Source organism: Pituophis catenifer, unplaced genomic scaffold, assembly GCF_029215685.1.
Source record: "Pituophis catenifer annectens isolate HBS135680 unplaced genomic scaffold, rPitCat1.0.hap2 SCAF_3, whole genome shotgun sequence".
Classification (NCBI taxonomy): Eukaryota; Metazoa; Chordata; class Lepidosauria; order Squamata; family Colubridae; genus Pituophis; species Pituophis catenifer.
This window is the reverse complement of record NW_027256883.1, coordinates 148,262,043-148,285,137: the sequence shown is the minus strand read 5'-3', so window position 1 is coordinate 148,285,137 and position 23,095 is coordinate 148,262,043. Positions and strand designations below refer to the sequence as shown.

General features: G+C 39.1%; 1 protein-coding gene across 1 annotated transcript in view; it reads right to left on the bottom strand.

The window, feature by feature from the left end:
- KANK4 (KN motif and ankyrin repeat domains 4) overlaps positions 1-22,716 on the bottom strand; it is a 76,869-nt gene extending 54,153 nt beyond the window's left edge. Inside the window, exon 1 of the mRNA XM_070941287.1 lies at positions 22,659-22,716. The gene's annotated coding sequence lies outside the window, so the exon portion shown is untranslated. The remainder of the gene's footprint in view (positions 1-22,658) is intronic.
- Positions 22,717-23,095: the final 379 nt, after the last annotated feature.

Below are 23,095 nucleotides of genomic sequence, written 5' to 3'. Positions count from 1 at the left end.
ATGAAGTTTACAAAGGTTAAGAGGGGAAAAACTAAAACTGTCATTGCTGGGTAGAATTTCTGTGATAACAATATCTAGAATGATGTACGATTGTCCTCGACTTACAACTCATTTAATGACCATTCAAAGTTACGATGGCACTGAAAAATGTGTCTTATGACCAATTCTCACACTTATGACCATTGCAGCATTCCCAGTCATATAATCAAACTTCAGCTACTTGGTAACCAGCTTCTCTTTACAAGAGCATCCTAGAGTCCTGGGATTGTCACTGTCCTAGGAAGCTTCTGACAAACGAAATTAATGGGGAAAGCCAGATTCTTACAACTGTTATAAAGATTAGAAGCCACTTGATAGACTTCCGGTTTGCGAGCTTCGGCGACGGCGGTGATTTTCTAAAGACCGCCAGCCCCGCCGCCTGTAGAGCCGCCCCGCGAACGAGGAGCGGCTCGAAAACTCCGAAATCTTGAAGATTGCAGGAGCAGAGACAGCAGGGTACAGGTTGAGCCCCTGTAACCCCCCCAGGGAATCGCTTCTGGGGGTGAAAACAGGAGCGGCTCCCTTCCAACCTGCGGAGACTCCGGGCGGCGTGGGACGATTCTGCCTTCAGCAGAACAAGCCGATAGCAGCAAACTTTTAAAGTGAGAGGAACTAATTCTAACAAATAGCGGAAATATCAACTTGAATCCAGAAACCTGAAAATTGCAAGTATTAGTGCTTTATTGACTTTTTAAATCAAAGAGAAAGTGAGCGAGTGAAAGTGATTTGAAAAAATATGGCGTCCAGCACTTGAGTTAACGAGCTAGTGAAAGTGATTTGCGAAGCCTCTCTGCTTTGCTACAAAGTTGAAAAGTTGCTACAAAGTTGTTCTACCTAAAGGAAAAAAATTTTCTTGCTAAAATTTGACTTTGCTTTACTTCAGTTTTACTTGATTAAATCTGGGGGACTTTTTTAGAAGCTTCTGTGGAAGAGGGAAAGGAAAAAGAACTTCCCTCTTTAGAAAAACTAGCTTACGTGGCACGATGGCTTCAAAGAAGCAGGAAGGGAAGGCATCAGGGGGGGGATCCCCCACACACAAACATCAAACGCAACTTCCCCCTGCTCAACAGCTACAAACTCAGAAAAAAGAACTTGATGTGGGAGATTTAAAAGAATTTATTTCTAAAACTTTGGATGAAAAATTTCAAGAATCTCAACAGGAAATAGATCATAAACTTCAAAAATCACATGAGGAATTTTTGCAGGAAATTAATGAAGTTAAAGATATGGTGAAACAGAATCAAAATATGGTGACCAAAAAAATATCAGAAGTGGCGTCTGGCCTGGCAAATTTTATTGGGAAAGTTGATTTTAAAGTTGAAGAACTCAAATTAGAAGTTAATGTTAGGATGAAAGATAATGACTATAAAATTGAAGAAGCTGACAATAAAATGCAGAGAATTGAAGATGAGATTGTCATGATACAATTCCGGGCGATGGAATTTGCCATACGGCTTCGGGGAATTCGAGAGGAGGAGAGACAGGACTTGAGACAAGTTTGCTCTGAAGCCCTGGCTAAGATTTTACAAGTTAATCCTGATTTGGTATTTCATAAAATAGATAAAATTTACAGAGTGAACTCTTGGGTGGCCAGACAAAGACAACTGCCTAGAGATGTGGTCATATACTTTACTGAGAGAGAAATTAGAAATGAAATCCTCCAAAAATCTTTTCACACCTCTGTACAAGTGGGGGGCTCACGACTTGTAATTTTTAAAGAATTACCTCCTAAAATGCTGAAAGCTAGAAAAGAATTTGGTTTTCTTGTTAAGGAATTGAAAGATTTACAGGTACCCTTCCGGTGGGATGCACCAGCTGGGATAATTTTTAGATATAAGGGAGAAGGATATCGATTGAATACCGTGGAGAAGGCACAACATTTTTATAGTACTATTCTTAAGGAAAGAACACCATCTCCACGTACATCTACAGTTTTGGAGATTAAGGAGAGTGAAGAGAGGCAATTGGAAGAACAGTCTAAGCAGGAATTAGAAAATGTGCAAGGTGCAGAAGGAGGTTTTCTGAGTGAGCCCTTGCTGGATTCTTCTCCAATTTTGGATTTGATTCAGTTGACTGAAGTTAAAGATCAACATATAACTAGAGCTCAATCCAAGCTACTTAAACAAAAGCAACAACAACAACAGGAAAGACAAGACAAGAAGGCAGCTAAGAGTACCCCACAAGAGAGTGGAGCTATGGGAGGAGCAAGATCGAAGCTCTTGGATGAACTTCAAATATTTTGCTCTGCGCTCCAGAAACAGGCTGATGACCCTTAAGTGTCTATCTTGGAATGTTAATGGGTTGAATTCAGCACAGAAAAGGAAGAAACTATTTACATATTTGAAACAATTTAATAATGATATAATATGTTTACAAGAAACGCATATTACAACTCAAGATCAGAAATATTTGATAAATTCAAAATTAGGAGTACATTATATATCTTCAACTTCGCAGAAAAAGAATGGTGTGGTTATTTATGTAAATAAAAAATTAACAGCAAAAGTTATAGAAGTAGATCAAGATGGTAGGTTTGTAGCAATTGAATTGCTCACAGCAAATGGTCAAATTCTTTTGATTGGAATTTATGCTCCCAACCAACAACAGGATTATTTTTACAAGATGTTACATACTAAAATATTGCAATGGGACTATAGATCTATTTTATTTATGGGAGATTGGAATGGAGTAATTGATTCTAAATTAGACAAAAAGAGCTTGGCAAAGTCTAGAATTAGACTACCGCAGACCTTTTTTGATATGAAAGAAGATATGGAACTAAAAGATGTTTGGAGAATACATAATCCAAATGAATTGGATTACACTTTCTTTTCCGATAGACATAGATCTTTTTCTAGGATTGATTTTATCCTGTTGTCAAATGATCTACTTGTTAAGACAAAAAGAACAAAGATTTTTCCAAGAACTTTGACTGACCATAGCCCTGTATGGATAGAAATTGAGATGGATAAGGTTGAGAGACGTTCTTGGAGATTAAATGAGAACTTGTTTAGATATGAAAAAAATACAATAGAACTTAAAAAGCATTTGAAAGAATTTTTTGAAATAAATTTGAATAAAGGTACCCCAATTGAAATTGTTTGGGACGCTAGTAAAGCTTATATGAGAGGGGTACTTATCTACATGAATTCTAAACATAGACTGTTCCGACAAAAGAAAAGATTTGAGTTGGAAATGGAAATAAAGAATAAAGAACAGTTACTTATTAAAAACCCAACAGATGAAAGAATACGAAGTGCTATAAAACTTTTGAAAGACCAATTTCAAATGCTTATGGCGGAACAAGTTGCAACAAGTTTACAATACGCGAAGCATAATACATTTTGCAATGCTAATAAACCGGGCAGATGGTTGGCTTACACACTGAGGAAAAAACAAAGTATACGGACTATTGATAGTATTGACATTGGAGGGAAAGAAATTTTTCAACAAAAATTAATTAAAGAAGCTTTTGTGGATTATTATACTAAATTATATGCCAAAGAAGAGGTGCAGAATGGACTTATAGAAAAATATTTAAAGGATAAGACAGTTACAAAAATTACTGATCAACAAAAAGAAAGAATGAATTATCCTATAACAGAGGAGGAGATAATAGCAGCAATTAAGCAGCTAAAAACAGCCAAAGCTCCTGGCACGGATGGTTTGACTGCAGTGTATTACAAAACTTTACAAGCTGAAATGGTGGGACAACTTAGAGATTTATTTTGCAATATTCAACAAGGGGGTAAAATACCCCCATCTTGGACAACTGCTTATATATCTTTGATACCAAAGGAACAAGTTGGTCCTGAGTCCTATTTTGGAGAAGGGCGGTATAAAAATTTAATTAAATAAATAAATAAATAAATAAATAAAAAACCAGAGAACTACAGACCAATATCTCTTTTGAACACAGATTATAAAATTTATGCGAAGGTATTAGCCAACAGGTTGATGCCAGTAATCCAAAAAGTGATTCATGAGGACCAAGCGGGATTTATTGAGGGCAGATACATGAAGGACAATGTAAGGCAAGTAATAGACTTATTGGAATATCTTGATAAGAATAAACAGATTTCTGCAGTGCTGGTTTTTTTGGATGCGGAGAAGGCCTTTGATAGAGTGGATTGGAACTTTCTACTAAAGACTTTAAAAAAGATGGGCTTTGGGGACCAATTTATACAGGCGATTTCAGCAATTTATCAAGAGCAAAAAGCACAGATTATTATTAATGGAAGTTTGACGACAGAGTTTAAAATTGAAAAAGGAACAAGACAGGGATGTCCGTTGTCCCCACTTTTATTTATTTTAACATTGGAAGTCTTGCTAAATACAATACGGGACTCAAAAATTTTGAAAGGTATAGTGATAAGGCAAGAGGATTACAGAATAAAGGCATTTGCAGATGATCTGGTTGTTACCCTATCACAACCAATGGAATCAACAATCCTGATGAACGACATTATACAAGACTATGGTAGAGTTTCAGGTTTTAAACTGAACTCAAAAAAGACTAAAATGATAGTTAAGAATATGACACAAGATCGTAAACATGAGCTTGAAAGGAGGGCAGGTTTTGAAATTGTACCTAAGGTAAAATATCTTGGAGTTCAGGTTGCAGAATCAAATATGAAATTGTTTCAAAATAATTATGAGGTGTTGTGGCGAGAGGTTCAGAAAGACATGGAGACTTGGAAAAAGCTGCAACTGTCTTTACTTGGAAGAATAGCAGCAGTTAAGATGAATATTTTGCCAAGATTTCTGTTTTTGTTTCAAATGATTCCGGTGCTTAAAAGTGATAAACAACTGAAAGTCTGGCAGTCTGGTGTGAATAAGTTTGTCTGGAACGAGAAAAAGCCGAGAGTGAAATTGAAAATTATGCAAGATGTTCCGGAAAGAGGAGGCCTTAAACTCCCAAACCTACAGTTATATTATGATGCAGCAGCTTTAACTTTAACAAGTGATTGGTTTGGAAATAAAAAGGCTGGAATATTGAATGCAGAAAGTTTTGATCTTGAATTTGGATGGCATGCTTACTTATTTTATGATGATAAAGTTGATAAAGTATTTAAAAGTCATATACTCAGAGATTCTTTGATGAGAGTTTGGAAGAAGCACCGACTCAAATGGGATTATAAAATACCGCTATGGCTGGATCTTGGTCATACCTTGTGGAATACAAATATAATGTCACTCGGGGGGTTTTTATACAAAGAGGTTCTTTTTACAGATGCGGGCAGATGGCAGCTGAAGACATTGCAGACACTGTTGGACGAAGGGATTAATTTAACCTGGTTACAATATAATCAATTACAAATGAGATGGAAAGAGGACCAAAAAACTGGTATTATACTGCATGAGGAAGAATTAGTTAGACATATAAGAGAGAAAGGTCCAATGCATATTAAAAGGCTTTATAATGTTTTGTTAGAAAGGGACTCAGAAACTGAATTAGTTAAAGATTGTATGATTAAGTGGGCACAAAATTTTGAAGAACCAGTGATGTTGGAAACATGGGAAAAAATTTGGGTTCAGAATGTTAAGTTCACACAGTCGCAGAATTTGAGGGAAAATTTTTATAAAATGTTTTATAGATGGCATTTGGATCCTAAAAAGTTGTCATGTATGTACCCTAATGTTCAGCCAAAATGTTGGAGATGCGAATGTTTGGATGCTACGTATTATCATGTATGGTGGACCTGTAGGAAAGTTAAGGCTTTTTGGATAAAAATTTGGTGGGTCATGCAGAATGTTTTGAAGAAAAAAATTCAATTTTCTCCACAATTGTTTTTATTGGGTATAGTTAAGGGTTTTACACGGGGTGAAATAAAACTAATATTGTATATGATAACAGCAGCAAGATTGTTGATAGGTAAATATTGGAAGAATGAAGCTTTGCCTACTATCGAGGAATGGACTTTGAAGATGGCCAGTTTTGCAGAGATGGCGAAGATTTCAGCGTATTTAAAAGATTGTTCACAAGAGACTTATGAATGGGAATGGAAAAGGTGGATAGAATATGTTCAGAACAAATACCAAACTAGAAAGTATCAAATAGCTTTTATTTGAAAATAATGTATTAGAAATATTTTAATGTAAAGAGACAAAGAGGAAAAATTATATAGGGGGAGGGATGGGTTCAGGTTTATATATTAGTGTTATTAGTTATGAGTATGTAATAGGGAAGTCTGGGGGGGAGGGTTAGGGAGGGTTAGGGAGGATGGGAAGTTTGGGGAGGGAGGTGGGGGGGTGAAAAAAGGGGTGAAAATGTAATTGTAAAACTTTTGCAATAAAAAAAAAAAAAAAAAAAAGATTAGAAGCCACTTCTTGGTATCTTTTTTCTTTCCTTTCTATTTTTTCTTTTTCTTTCTTTCTTTCTTACATTTTTACCTTTCTTTTTGATTTATTTTTTTCTCTTCTATTTACTTTTTAACTTCCTTTTAAATTTTCTTAATAATAATATTATATTAGAAAAATAAAAGAAACATCTCTGCCAATCTCTTCTTTAATTTAGTAATTGTTTTTCCCCCTCTCCTCTTGCTTTAAAAAGAGTTTGCTTTGATATCTGCCAGACCATTTTTTTTTAAAAGCAGAGATCATTCTCGTTTTTTATTTAACATGGATATATTTTATCATCAAGCTACCCAAATCCTTTTTTGATGTCAGCATTTTAATAGTTGAATGGCTTCATTTAAAATAGGAATATAGCACAGATTTTAAATTAATTTGTGACCAGAATTCAGTGCCTGTGATCTTTCATGTGTCCTACATGTTTCATAACAATTAACTGTATGATTACTTTGAATGGAATCTTCTGCCAAGTAAAGACTGCCGTTTATGAAGGTTGTGCTTATTCATTTTCTGAATTCAACTCAACAGCAAACAAAAATGTCACCAAAAAAGAAACAAAAACTGGCAAAAGCACCCAAAATATGTACACCCAATGTACAGCTGAAAGATCCTACTTTTGGACGTTGGGAGGTCTTATATATTGCTAAAAGAAAAAAGAGTTGTTTTGTAGTGTTTGTGCTACCATGTATCGTTGAGTAAAAAGCTTATAGCTGGCAAAGCAAAAAGCAACATTTTCACATAAAGTCAGGAATATACAAAAGTGCCCTCTGAATTCATTGCTCTCATTACTTCTAGAAGATAACTGAGGAATTAATGATTTATTTAGGTCAACCAGAGGGTTTGATAATAAACTGTCCCGTCTGGTTCAATTATTAAAACTGTTTAAACTGGAGGGTTGCAATTTGTCCTACTGCCATTGGTGGGATACAGACTGGACAGCCAATGGTATGCAATATCATGGAAAGGTAAAACCAAGATTCACATGGTTAGGTAGAATCTAAGTCAAAGCAGCCAGAGCAGTGGTGAAATCCAATTTTTTTAACTACCGGTTCTGTGGGCGTGGCAGGGGAAGGATATTGCAAAATCTCCATTCCCACCCCACTCTGGGGCCAGCCAGAGGTGGTATTTGCTGGTTCTCCAAACTGCTCCAGAAGTGCCAAATAGGAAATGCAAATTGTGGGAACTTTCAGCTTTATGAATGCAAAGCAGAAAACTGGGAGATGATGAGTCACACCAGGCAGAAAAACATTTCTTAAAGATCACTCTCTCCTTCCATTTCTAGCCTAAATATATGGGTGTAAGCAGCTATAAGGTAAGGTAGAGGTTTCCCCACACATGCGTGCTAGTCATTTCTGGCTCTAGGGGCGGTGTTCATCTCTGTTTCTAAGATGAAGAGCCAGCGCTGTCCAAAGATGTCTCCATGGTCATGTGGCCAGTATGACTAAACACTGAAGGCACACGGAATGCTTTTACCTTCCCATCAAAGGTGTTCCCTATTTTTCTACTTGCATTTTTTACATGCTTTTGAACTGCTAGGTTGGCAGAAGTTGGGACAAGTAATGGGAGAGCTCAATCGGTTATGCAGTGCTAGGGATTCAAACTGCTGAACTGCTGACCTGATCGACAAGCTCAGCTTCTTAGCCCCTGAGTCACTGCGTCCCTGTAAGCAGCTATAGAGATGGCCTTTAGACCATCCAGAAGCCATCAAAAAAGAAGAACAAGTGCAGAAGAGGGCATTCAGCACAAGGATGTGGGTAAGTATTGGAAAAAGTCTCTGGTTGATGCCCTTTGACTCGCTGTGCTATAAGTGGAAAAACACAGTCTTGCAAGATACTGTTTCTATAGCATAGTTCAAGTAAGTGTAGAGCTAGTCCTCCTGGGGAGTCAGTTTCCCTATCAGGTCTACCTCATAGGCCTCAGAACAGAGATCATTTTAAAAAGAAGAAATTAAAAATTGTTTTTCTTTAACCAAGCAAGCAGACCAGGGATGGGTTCTACTTACCTTTACTACCAGTTTGCAGTGGGGCCACGCACGCGATCGCTTTGCTCGCACGCATGCACACTCTCTTCTGCGCATGCGCAGAAGCGTTTTGATGATGTTGGGGTCGGTGGGCGGGGCCTTCCACCGGTTTTACTACCGGTTCTATAGAACCGGTGCGAACCAGGGGCAACCCACCACTGAAGCAGACGTATAAAAATAAAGAGTGGGGATCATGAGCAGTTACTTGTTCCCGGTTTTTATGGCTCTCCAAAACTGTAATAAAGAGGAAGCGAAGAAGATTCCCTGAAGTGAATTCCAAAAGAGTGGAACCATTAGCAAGACATCTTGAGCCAGTGATCCCAAAAGATAATGTGGGACTCTCAGCAAGCCCTCTTTGTCAGATCTTATGGATTTGGCAGATTCAACTTGGAGAAGGAAGGTAACTGGGTCTTGATATACATAGGGCTTCCAAGGTGACAACCAGCACTTTGAATTGTACCCAGAAATTTGTGGGCAGACAGTGCACTTCTCACTGTGACATGTTCCATGGGTGAACCCCCATGTACCCATAACTACACCAGCTGAAATTTCAGATGATTTTCAAGAAACTTTCAAATGACATTTCAATAATCCAGATGCAAGGTGGCAAGGCATAAGTGACTGGAGGTTTTCAAGAAAGGATTGGACAACCATTTGTCTGGAATGATATAAAGTAATGAATGAATATAAATAATCCTGCCATAGACAGGGGGTTGGACTGGAAGACCTCAGCGGTCCCTTCCATGATAGCCTCTACATGCTATCAAGCAGGAGCTATGAGTCCAGGAGGCAATATCAACCCAAGGGATGCAGTGTCCCAAGGCAGCATTTTCTGATAACACCACCTACTGATGCAGATATTTGCATGATTCAGAAGGAGGGGGAAGCCCCTAAGCTTTGGCACCCGAAGCTACTGCATATTTGGCCTTAACCTAAAGCCAGCCCTGTATCCTTAAGAGGCTGGCCAGCTCCATCACTAGCCTATCCAGAGAGAAAGATGCTGAGCTCTTGTGCCAGTGACATTCTAGATGTCTTTTCTGAAATGAGGGAGGGAGTAGCCATAGGAAATTTGCAACCCGGAGGCAGGGATCTGTTGTAACTTCAAACAATCACTAAGTAACCAGTTGTAAGTTGAGGACCACCTGCAGACTAGAGGTACATTTTTAAAAGAGAAAAACATGTCGAACAGCTGATTTGGAACTTCTTTCATCCAGAATAACAATCAAAAAGCCTGCTAAAAAGCTAATGACATTTTTGTGCTTGTGTGTTCTGAAATCAAACAGTGTACCCTATGCTCAACAAGAGGATTTCTTATGATCCAGCATCTAGATATGAATATGTACAGAAATTAAATGGGAATAAGTATGGCTTTATTTTGGCTTATTAGAACTGTTTTCCCTTCAGGCAAGTTAGAGCTTCTCACATTTTCAACATGTGTTTTCATATATACCATCAAGTATTAAACATTTGTATAAGAGGATCTGAAGAGAAAAGTAAGCACCTGGAGAAACCAAAACACAGACACACACACACACACACACACACACACACACACACACACACACAAAGCATTCACCTTGGCACCACTACAGTGGGCAGGACAGTTCTACCCTTCCTGATTGGGCAGCACTACCAAAGATAGTATTAATGCTGATAAAGAGGGATCAGAAGTAATTTTGAACAAGACGTACCACAAAAACGAGTTGTTCCACAATTGTCAACAAAGCAGCATTTATTCCATAAATCGTCAACTTAGTCTGATTAATCCCAGAAGACGATTTGGCTATGAAATACATATGGACTCTGAAGTACTGTAATTTGTCTTTATCATGCAAGATCTAGAACTTTTGTCCCGTATGGCTTACAAAAATGGTCTAAGATTGACTCTACTCTGTAATAACTAATAAGATGAAGGTTTCTCTTGTCCAGTCATGTCTGACTCTAAGGGGCATTGTTCATCTCCTTTTCTTGGCCAAGGGAGCCAGCTTTGTCCAAAGACTTTTCTGTGGTCATGTGGACAGCATGACTATACGCAGAGGCATGCGGAGCACTGTTACCTTCCCACCCAAATGATACCTATTTATCTACTTGCATTTATTATATTTTTCACACTATAAGATGCACCCGACTATAAGACACACATTAGCTTTAGAGAAGGAAAACAAGAAGAAAAAAAATCTGCCTCCTAGCATTCATCCAGTATTCCTCTGGCTAGTGTCCTTGCAGCAAACAGCAAACAACCCAGTTAGCTTCAGCATGTTATTGCAACCCCAGCACGTGTCTCATCAGGGCTCCACTCCATTGCGCCCACCACTGGTCAACTGAACTGAGCTGCGGCCGCCACCGGGGAACAATGGAGCCTTTGCTGCCAAGCAGCTGATTGGTGGTTGATCAGCCTCCCAGCATACCCTCAATCAGCTGTTCTAGGTGGTGGCAATCAGCGGCGATAGGTGGTGGTGGTGATCAGCAGTGATAGGCGGCGGTGGCAATCCCTGCCACCTAGAATAGCTGATCGGCAGTATTCTGGGAGGCTGATCCAACCGCCGATCAGCTGCTTGGCAGCAAAGGCTTCAGCATTCCCCTGCAGCAGCGAATGGCAGCAGCGCTGACAGGCGGTGGCGGTGATAGGTGAACATCACCGCCACACCAACCCCCCCTCCCCCCACTGCAATATTCACTCTATAAGATGCACAGACATTTCCACCCACTTTGTTTGGAGGGGGGAATGCAAAAAATATGGTACATGCTTTCGAACTGCAGGAGGTCATGCTGTCATGCAATGCTCTGGTCTCAAATTCAGGCTGTCAAGTTTCAAGCTGACAAGCTCTGCATCTTTAACCACTGAGCCATTGCACCCCCTGTGTAATAACCAATACTGTCACTCAATTATTCAGTTTCTGAACTGCTTTTTCAAGACATTGGATGTTTTAGGCCTGTGAGATCCAAATTTAATTTTTACATACGTGATTCCACAGAGTCTAGAAAACAGAGTTACCCTGTGGTTAGATGGGCGACTAATAAATTTAACACACAAATAAAATAAATAAAATGATATGTATTCAGCTATGTATTGAAAACAACCACACTTAGAATCGGTATATCTTTGAATATCCCATGATGGGGAAAACAATTATTATTCTCACATGCTGCTTGTGGGTTTATAATACCTAATAAAGTAAACCACTTTTCAAGGAGATATTTGGGATGTTTTGGAAAAAGGCTGAGTCTTGAGAGCACCATATAATTCTCGCCCAGGGAAATGATTTCAATATATTATTATTATATGCACAAAGATGGAAGATTACAGAAATATTCATAATGCAGGCGTGGATCATGAAAATGGCTGAGCCTGCAGAAATGGCCAAATTGGCATGCTCTGTTAAGGAGGGAACTATAATTATTATATAAAAGACTGGAAGCCTTTTATGGACTTTTTGCTGAAAATGGATTAAAATGAACGAGTGATCTGGGGCTTTATTGATTAAAAAGGTCTACTTATGGGAACAAGGGAACAAAGATATGTAACTTGGGAAGATGGAGATGGAAATCGGCAAAGAAGATCAGAAGTTCCTTCATTAGTTTTCTGTCTTTTCTTTGTCTTTTATTATCTTTCATGTTTTATTTTCCTATTTTCTATTTCACATCTCTGTAGTTTTTTTAAACCAGTGTAAGATAATCCTAGAATATTTTTTTTTAAAAAAGGAAGTGCTAATACATAAAGAGTATTGTTCTATGTCTCCTCCAGATTCTACCAAGTGACATTTTTCATAATTTATTTGTTGAATCCATCAAAAATCCATCATTTTGTATCCATTTGTATTCAAGACAGGATTTACCACAATTTGTCTTTCAGCTTCTCCTTCCAATTTCTTTGAGCTATGTCAGGTTGAGCCACTGCGACTGGCCCAAAGGCACCCTGTGAGATCCTATAGTTGAGGATGGATTTGAATCTGGTTCTAATCCACAATTTAATCCCGGTACCACAGGAGGTCTTTGTATCAGGAGTTACTTCTGTGAAGAAGCCTGATACAGGTAGGCCTCAACTTCCGACCACAATTGAGCTAAGCAAACCTTTTGTTAAGTGAGTTTTGCTTCATTCTACAACCTTGCTTGCTACAGAGGTTAAGTGAATCACTGCAGTTGTTAAATTGGTAACACGGTTGTTAACAACTACAGTGATTCACTTAACATCTGTGGCAAGACTGGTTGGGAATCTGGATTCCCCATTGAATTTGCTTGTCAAAAAGTCACAAAAACTGATCATATGGTTTGGAGAATACATAATCCAAAAGAACTGGACTACACTTTCTTTTCTGATAGACACAGATCCTTCTCTAGGATTGACTTTATCTTGTTGTCAGATGATTTACTTGTCAAGACAAAAAGAACAAAGATTTTTCCAAGAACTTTGACTGACCATAGCCCAGTATGGATAGAAATTGAGATGGATAAGGTTGAGAGACGTTCCTGGAGATTAAATGAGAACTTGTTTAGATATGAAAAAAATACAACAGAACTTAAAAAGCATTTGAAAGATTTTTTTGAAATAAATCTGAATAAAGGTACCCCAATTGAAATTGTCTGGGACGCAAGTAAAGCTTATATGAGAGGGGTACTTATCTACATGAACTCTAAACATAGACTGTTTCGACAAAAGAAAAGATCTGAATTGGAAATAGAAATAAAGAATAAAGAACAGTTACTTATTAAAAATCCAACAGATGAAAGAATAAGCAGTGCTATAAAACTTTTGAAAGACCAATTTCAAATGCTTATGGCGGAACAAGTTGCAACAAACTTACAATATGCGAAGCATAATACATTTTGTAACGCTAATAAACCGGGCAGATGGTTGGCTTACACATTGAGGAAAAAACAAAGTATATGGATTATAGATAGTATTGATATTGGAGGGAAAGAAATTTTTCAACAAAAATTAATTAAAGAAGCTTTTGTGGACTATTATACCAAATTATATGCCAAGGAGGAGGTCCAGAATGGACTTATAGAAAAATACTTAAACGATAAAAGAGTTACAAAAATTACTGATCAACAAAAGGAAAGAATGAATTATCCTATAACAGAGGAGGAGATAATAGTAGCAATTAAACAGTTAAAAACAGCCAAAGCTCCTGGTACGGATGGTTTAACTGCAGTGTATTACAAAACCTTGCAAGCTGAAATGGTGGAACAACTTAGAGATTTATTTTGCAATATTCAACAAGGGGGTAAAATACCCCCATCATGGACAACAGCTTACATATCTTTGATACCAAAAGAACAAGTCGGTCCTAAAAAACCAGAGAATTATAGACCAATATCTCTTTTGAATACAGATTATAAAATCTATGCGAAAGTATTAGCCAACAGGTTGATGCCAGTAATCCAAAAGGTGATTCATGAGGACCAAGCGGGATTTATCGAGGGCAGACACATGAAGGACAATGTAAGGCAAGTAATAGATTTATTGGAATATCTTGAGAAGAATAAAAAGATTCCTGCAGTGCTGGTCTTTTTGGATGCAGAGAAGGCCTTTGAGTGGATTGGAATTTTCTACTAAAGACTTTAAAAAAGATGGATCTTGGGGATCAATTTATACAGGCGATTTCAGCAATTTACCAAGAGCAAAAGGCACAGATCATCATTAATGGAAGTTTGACAACAGAGTTTAAAATTGAAAAAGGAACAAGACAGGGATGTCCGTTGTCCCCACTTTTATTTATTCTAACATTAGAAGTCTTGTTAAATACAATACGGGACTCTAATACCTTGAAAGGAATAATGATTAGGCAAGAGGATTACAGAATAAAGGCATTTGCAGATGATCTGGTTGTTACCCTATCACAACCAATGGAATCAATAATCCTGATGAAGGACATTATACAAGACTATGGTAAAGTTTCAGGTTTTAGACTGAATCCAAAAAAGACTAAAATGATAGTTAAAAATATGACACAAGATCGTAAATATGAGCTTGAAAGGAGGGCAGGTTTTGAGACTGTACCTAAGGTAAAATATCTAGGAGTTCAGGTTGCAGAATCAAACATGAAATTGTTTCAAAATAACTATGAGGTGTTGTGGCGAGAGGTGCAGAAAGACATGGAGATTTGGAAAAAACTGCAGCTGTCTTTACTTGGAAGAATAGCAGCAGTTAAGATGAACATTTTGCCAAGATTTCTTTTTTTGTTTCAAATGATTCCGGTGCTTAAAAGTGATAAACAATTGAAAGTTTGGCAATCTGGAGTGAATAAGTTTGTCTGGAACGAGAAGAAGCCGAGAGTGAAATTGAAAATTATGCAAGATGTTCCAGAAAGAGGAGGTCTTAAACTTCCAAACCTACAGCTATATTATGATGCAGCAGCTTTAACTTTAACAAGTGATTGGTTTGGAAGGAAAAAGACTGGAATATTGAATGCAGAAAGTTTTGATCTTGAATTTGGATGGCATGCTTACTTATTTTACGACGACAAAGTAGATAAAGTATTCAAAAGTCATATACTTAGAGATTCTTTGATGAGAGTTTGGAAGAAGCACCGATTCAAATGGGATTATAAAATACCGTTATGGCTGGATCTTGGTCACACTTTGTGGAATACAAATATAATGTCACTCGGGGGGGTTTTATATAAAGAGGTTCTTTTTACAGATGCGGGCAGATGGCAGCTGAAGACATTGCAGACACTGTTGGATGAAGGGATTAATTTAACTTGGTTACAATATAATCAATTACAATTGAGATGGAAAGAGGACCAAAAAACTGGTATTATGTTGCATGAGGAAGAATTGGTTAGACATATAAGAGAGAAAGGTCCAATGCATATCAAAAGGCTTTATAATGTTTTGTTAGAAAGAGATTCAGAAACTGAATTAGTTAAAGACTGTATGATTAAGTGGGCACAGAATTTTGAAGAACCAGTGATGCTGGAAACATGGGAAAAAATTTGGGTTCAGAATGTTAAATTTACACAGTCGCAGAACCTGAGGGAAAATTTCTACAAAATGTTTTATAGATGGCATTTAGATCCCAAAAAGTTGTCATGTATGTACCCTAATGTTCAGCCAAAATGTTGGAGATGTGAATGTTTGGATGCTACGTATTATCATGTTTGGTGGACCTGTAGGAAAGTTAAGGCTTTTTGGATAAAAATTTGGTGGGTCATGCAGAATGTTTTGAAGAAAAAAATTCAATTTTCTCCACAACTGTTTTTATTGGGTATAGTTCAGGGTTATACATCGGGTGAAACAAAATTGATATTGTATATGATAACAGCAGCAAGATTGTTGATAAGTAAATATTGGAAGAATGAAGCTTTGCCCACAATTGAGGAATGGACTTTGAAGATGGCCAGTTTTGCAGAGATGGCGAAGATTTCAGCATATTTAAAAGACTGTTCACAAGAGACTTATGAGTGGGAATGGAAAAGGTGGATAGAATATGTTCAGAACAAATATCAAACTAGAAAGTATCAAATAGCATTTATTTGAAAATAATGTATTAGAAACTTTTTAATGTAATGAGATAAAGAGAAAAATTATACAGGGGAGGGAGGGGTTCAAGTTTATATATAAGTGTTATATTAGGGTTCTTTATGAGTATGAGTATTATAGGGAAGTCCGGGGGGAGGGGAGGGTTAGGGAGGGTTAGGGAGGTTGGGAAGTTTGGGGGGGAGGTGGGGGGGGGGAAAAGGGGTGAAAATGTAATTATAAAACTTTTGCAATAAAAAAAAAAACTGATCATATGACCCACCCAGGACACTGGAACTGTCATAAATATGAGCCTGTTGCCAAGCATCCGGATTTTGATCAGGTGACTATGGCAAGACTGTAAAGGTTGTAAGTGTGAAAAATGGTTATAAGTCACTTTTTCAGTGCCATTATAACTTTGAATGGTCATTAAATGAATTGCTGTAAATCAAGGACTCCCTGTAAAGCAGTAGCCCCCAAACTTTTAGGCACTAAGGACTGGTTCCATGAATAAAGGTTTTTCCGCAGATCGGAGGGGGTGTGGTTTTGCATGCTGCCTGTGGATGGGGCTTCCCTTGTTTGTGCGGCCCGGTTGCTGGCATGCCCCACGGACCCCTGCTGTAAATAGAAAGTTAAGAAGCTAAAAGTCAAACTTAATCTTCTTAATCCAAAGCCCTTGAGAATGCTTGCTAAGACCCTCTTGAAGATGGAAGCTCTTTGACCCCAGGGAAGCTTTACCTACCTATGTGAGAGAGAGGTGATCTAGACCTGAATGTTATAGCAGGTAGGATAAGCTCTGGAGATAAAGAAAAAAAACAACTTCAAACAGGAATTTAATTATTATGAGCTTTGGAAGTGGAGAACCAAGGGATCCAATATGGACGTTCATATCATTAAACATGAGCCCACAGCGTGCGGCAGCATCCAAAAAAGCTAAATACAATCCTTGGTTGTATAAACAGAGGCATAGTATCAAAATCACATAAAGTATTAGTATTAGTATTAGTATTAGTATTAGTATTAGTATTAGTATTAGTATTAGTATTAGTATTAGTATTTATTTATTTATTTATTTATTTATTTATTTATTTATTTATTTATTTATTTATTTATTTTATATGCCACCCTTCTCCGGAGACTCAGGGCAGCATACAATGCGTTAAGCAATAGCCTTCATACTTTTGTATATACCCGCTTAATAGGGCTTTCGGTTCCCCCTAAGCGGTGTTCTTTTTTATACAAAGTCAGCTTATTGCCCCCACAATCCGGGTCCTAGTACCGCTCTATAAAGCCTTAGTAAGACCACAACTGGAATAGTGCATCCAGTTTTGGTTACCATGTTACAAAAAAAATGTTGAGACTTCAGAATAAGTGCAAAGAAGAGCAACTAAGATGATTAAAGGCCTGGAGACTAAAACATATGAAGAACGGTTACAGGAAGTCTTGAGAAAAGAAGGAGTAGGGGTGACATGATAGCAGTATTGCAATATTTGAGGGGCTGCCACAAAGAAGAGGGGGTCAACTTATTTTCCAAAGCACCAGAGGGCAGGGCAAGAACCATTGGATGGAAAGTAATCAAGGTGAGAATCGACCTAGAATGAAGGAGAACTTCCTAATATTGAGTGGAACAGATTGCCTTCAGAAGTTGTGGAGGCTCCATCACTGGAGGTTTTTAAGAAAAGACTGGACAGCAACCTGTCTGAAATGGTTTGGATCTCCTGCTGCATTCTAATTGTGATATTGGACACTGCATTTGCTATATATAAAGACTATAGTGTTCCTTACCTCTCTTGAGGCACAATTTGTTTATTTATTTTTTTAAAAAAATTCCTCTGTGGCATAAATGCCTTCAGTTTTCAGTGATTGAAATCGTTGCCCATGAAGCTGCTAATTTCCAAGGCAAATTGGATTAGCATAATAATTGTGTCCTTGGGTCTCTTACTGATGGTAAACTTAATTAGGTCAATCTTAAGGACCTGCTATTTGAATTCATCTTCTGAATGATTGTTAATTAGCCCTGTTGAAGATGCTCACATATACTTATAATCCTCTTGTTTCTTAAGGGGGTTAAGAAGCAGAGGTTGTTTGCAAACAAAACAAAATAAAAATCCTTTATAGATTTTTCAAATTAGCTTTGTTTGCTTGGCCAAAAGGAAACGAATACTTAAAGGCCTCCCCCTCCCATTTTCTTTGTTTCTTGGAAATATTTGTCATAATACTTCAAAATAGTAGCTATTCTTTTGTTTGGCAAGTAATCATGCCTAAATATTTTGCTGACTTCACTTTTCTTGTCCCCAGAATCTATTTTCTAGGAATTAGAGATCACCCACTCCTGAACTCTTAAGAAAAACAGTCATCCAAAACAACTTTATCCCTCAATAATTTCATACTCCTATAGTCACTTGTACAAACAAGCCTCTCTTTAAATCTACCCCAGCAGTTGCTTTCAGAAGCAAGGGAAAAAAAGCAGAAAAATGTAGTCTTTCCCCCCTCCCCCCCTGTAAATATACAGCAATAAAAACAATAACTTATTTTAGATGCCTTTATAGACTTCAGAATAAAAATTGTTGGTCCGTTTTAAGAATCAAAGTTTTTAGTGAACCTTCAAAATGTTCAGGTAGTCTATTCACAGTATATTTTGGAACCTTGGGTAAGGAATTAAATGCCTCTGTTCTTGCCTCCTGTTATTGTACTACTGTACATTTTTTTTTTATTTATTAGATTTATACAGTTCCACCCCCACCCATCTCACCTAAGTGGTTTTGGGCAGCTCACAACAATTTAAAACAACAATCCAATAAGAGCAAGTTAAAAACCAATATACAAGCATATAAAATCATCATTAACTCATCAGCAGTCAAATCCATCCTTGTTTCAAGCCCCACAAAGCCATTGTAAAATTTCCCCATCATTGACATACGTCAAGCATGGTGGCAGAACGATGCCTTCAGGGCCTTCTTAAAGGCTACCAGGGTCAAAGCCAATCTACCTTCTGTGGGGAGTGGGGGATGATGTCCTGTTTATGCATTTTTGCAAGCTCATATGCTAGACCTGACTCACAAACACCAACTCAGTAATCCTTGATTTATGACTGCTCACTTAGCAATTATTTGAAATTATTATGAACCTCCCAAATGGTATTTATGATGCATATTTAAAGTTCAGACTGCCAGTTCCACACACACAGACACACACCCAGACACACACACACACCCAGACACACACACACACACACACACACACACACACACACACACACACACACACACAGAGTCACATTTTGGGCACTTGTCAACCAGCCTGCATTTATAGCGGTTTGCAGTGTCCCATGGTCATGCAATTTATGATGCTCTTGCTAGAAACCAGCATTTATTTTTCATTTCTGGCAAAAAAAATGTCCACTGAGGGCAATGGCTTCCCTTAACAACTGTAGTGTACTGAAATATATGTCATAAAATCAGGTTGGTTTTGTGTGCCTTGACTTACAATAGTCATGATACACGATATTAATTATGGGCTCCATTATAGTTGTAAGTTGAGAATTAGTTATATTGAAATGCTGTCTCTCTTCTCCATCCATTCCATAATATTCTCACTGTGGTACCTGCTCAGTGATCTCAGAAAGAACAACCAGGGAGGTCCCACCCTAGCAGTCCAAAACCAAATGAGATTTGTAAACTAATCCCAGGTATGTCAATCAGAGGAGTACCAAGGACTACAGGCTGTTATATCCTGTTGATAACTCAAGAGTTCTCTGAATGTTGCTAAACTACATCTCTGAACATCCTACCGTATTGTTCATGCTTTGTAGGGAGGCTGAAAACTGTACAGGTAACCCTCAACTTGCAACAGTTTGTTTAGTGACCATCCAAAGTTACAAAAGCACTGGAAAAAAGTGACTTACAACCATTTTTTCACAATTACGACCATTGTAGCATCTCCATGGTCACATGATCAAAATTCAGACACTTGGCAACTGACTCATATTTATGACAGTTGCTCTGGGGTCATGTGATCACCTTTTGAGACCTTCTGACAAGCCAAGTCAATGGGGAAGCTAGATTCACTTAACAACTGTGTCACTAATCTTACAACTGCAGTGATTCACTTAACAACTGTGTCAAGAAAGGTTGTAAAATGGATCAAAATTTGCTTAACAATGGAAATGTTGGACTCAGTTATGGTCCTAAGTGAAGGACTACCTGTAATTCAGCAACTCTCAGTAACAACCCTTGGTCTTAATAGAAAGGCTGAGAAGTGATTGTCCTATAACTGGCAAATGTTAAGTATGGGCACAGAAAAAGATGTTGGACTGGAGATCAGCTAACATAATAAAGATGTAAAGTTCTTTTCTCCTTGTTGTATTATCATTTGTTGGTCTTGTGTTACAACCATAATAAACATTAGTCTTTCCTACAGTAAGCATGATCCCTGCTTTGTAGCTATTGTATACCATAAAATGCATGTACTGGATATACTGAATATACTGGTAAAATGCACAACATGCTATTCCTGTATGTGACACACATGCACATTCACTCCATGCCTACCCAATTTACTTTCTAAAACACCTCCCGAGGTAAGTATTGCTCTATTTCATGTGCATTCATACACTCCTTTTTTAAAAAAAGGAATTCAATCAAGGTTATCCTCTTGTGTTGCAGAGGCTATCGTTTCTGAATGGTTTCCTCCATAATCTTTGCTTCTTTTTAAAAAAACTGTTTGCAAACTACAGTGACAGTTCTAATAACCAGCTCTAGATACAGTAATTGCACCAATTATTGTATCCAGAGTTGAAGTGAAATTTCCCAGAAGACATTTTTTCGGTGAATATTTGAGATTTTTTACCCACCATCCTCCCCCGCCTTTATGCTCCCAAATGACACTAAACCCACGCACTATAGAAAGTGTTAAATGGTGATCAGAGCCCCAAATATGTACACACGATGCTTCTTGCTATGCTCAAAATTTAAAAGAAAGGGAAACTTGCAAAGATTGATGAGAGAGAGAGAGAGGGAGGGAGAGAGAAAGAGAGAAAGATGATGAAGATATAGATAGATAGATAGATAGATAGATAGATAGATAGATAGATAGATAGATAGATGATAGATAGATAGATGATGGATGGATGGATAGATAGATACATAGATAGATACATAGACAGACAGATGATAGAGATATAGATAGATAGATGATGGATGGATGGATGGATGGATGGATGGATGGATGGATAGTTGGATGGATGGATAGATAGATACATAGATACATAGACAGACAGACAGACAGATAGAGATAGATGATGAAGATATAGATAGATAGATGATGGATGGATGGATGGATAGATAGATAATAGAAGAAGAAGAAGAAGAAGAAGAAGAAGAAGAAGAAGAAGAAGAAGAAGAAGAAGAAGAAGAAGAAGAAGAAGAGGAGGAGGAGGAGGGGGGAGGAGGAGGAGGAGGAGGAGGAGGAAGAGGAAGATATAGATAGATGATAGACAGACAGACAGGTATGCTTCTGTCTAAACTCTTGGAATATTTCTCTATAACTTTGATTTTATCCTATTTGATAAAATAGGACCTTGCCCACAATTTCTCTCTCAGCAGGAGAAGCATGTTGAGATGGCCTTTGCACAGGTGGACTGGAGCTGATGCCCAACACATCTTGAGGACACCATGAGAAGAAAGGCTGTGTTTGAGAACTGAAATACCTTGAGTTTATACCCAGAATCTAAGGAAGCCCAAAAGCAGCTGAATAAACCATGTATCACAATAGACCAGGTAACCATTCTTCAGTCCAAATAAGTGTTTTGGACTTTCAAAGAAATCACAGCTAGTAAATCATTAGTGGGTTCAACTGAGGTCTCCAGCAATCCTGTACCTTAATTCTGCTATCCAAGATGGAAGTCAGTCCCAGAACTGATCCTGTTTATCAGCAGTCTCTACAATTGGAGAAACCCAATCCTTGGGCGGGAAATGGCAAAATTGTTTCGCAGAGGTCAAATAGGTCAACCTGGCTTGCAACTGATCCCACTCTGGAAAAGACCCAATGCGACTAGTTTTCCCAGAGCCCCTTCCTCACTGTCCCCCAACCGAGTTAGGGCTGGATCTTTACAGCAGACCCGAATCGGGGCTGCCGACCCATTTCCACGTCGCTCCCTCATCAGGCATATGGACTACGCAGCGCCGAAAGGGAAGAGCTCCGGGCGGCCAGACTAACCGGGAGTCAGTTGCTCGGCGCTAGGGGTTTAGAGCGGGCTCCGAACTAAACAAAGAGGGAATCGGAGGCAAGACGTCTAGATCTCCCTAAATCCCGGATCGGGAGATCTGCTGCAGTCCGCCGGTTACAGAAACGTCCAGACCGCTAGAACTGCAGTTGGGGGAAACCTCTGGGGTTTGGGCCGCCCTTGACCTGCAGGGGGCAGCCGGCCCGGTCATGGGGGCGAGCAGATCCGAAGATCCGAGGAGAAGGGAGCCCGTGCAAACCTTCGGAGAAACGCTACTCCAAGGTCGCCCCCCATAAACTAAGTCTCGGCCCCCGCTGCTTCAGTCTCGCCAGTTGCTCTGCCCCGATTCCCGGACATTCCCCACCCACCCACCCACCTTCCCCCGAGCCCTCCAGCGCTCCCTGCCCGTCTTCACCCCCGATCTCCTCCTTGGAGACTGTCAAGGCTGGGGACCCTTCCAGATCGACCCGCGGGAATTTGCTTCGCGAGAGATCCGGCGACCGTGCCTTTCCCTCCGCCGAGCAGACACAACAAAGAAACCGGCAAGTTTGGATTTACCTTGGAGCTCGGAGCTGGGGCTGTGTCTGGCTGCTGCTGGCCGGAGGGCGCCCATCAGCCGCACCGAGGCAGGCTGCGCCCTCGGCTCCCGTGTCCAGATGCGCCTGGTGGGCTGCCGCCTTCTCCTCCTGCGGCTCCCCTCCCTCGGCGGGCGGCGACACAGCGCTCCCTGGAGTCCGGCGAGCTGCTCCAGGGCTTCTCCTGGCAGAGGGAATGCGCCTCGGTGCTCGCTCGCTGCGGGAAAGTCTGCCCAGAATGCTCTGTCGAGAAAGGGAAAGGGAAAGAGGAAAGGGAAAGGGACGTCCCCCCTCCTTCCCCTCCTTTGCTCCAGTTTTTGGCCTGAGAGCCGCCTTCTAGCGATTACAATTCAGACAACCTTTCCAGAAATTAATATGCCTTTCCCGTCCCTGAGTTGTAGGTTAGACTGATTTGGCAGC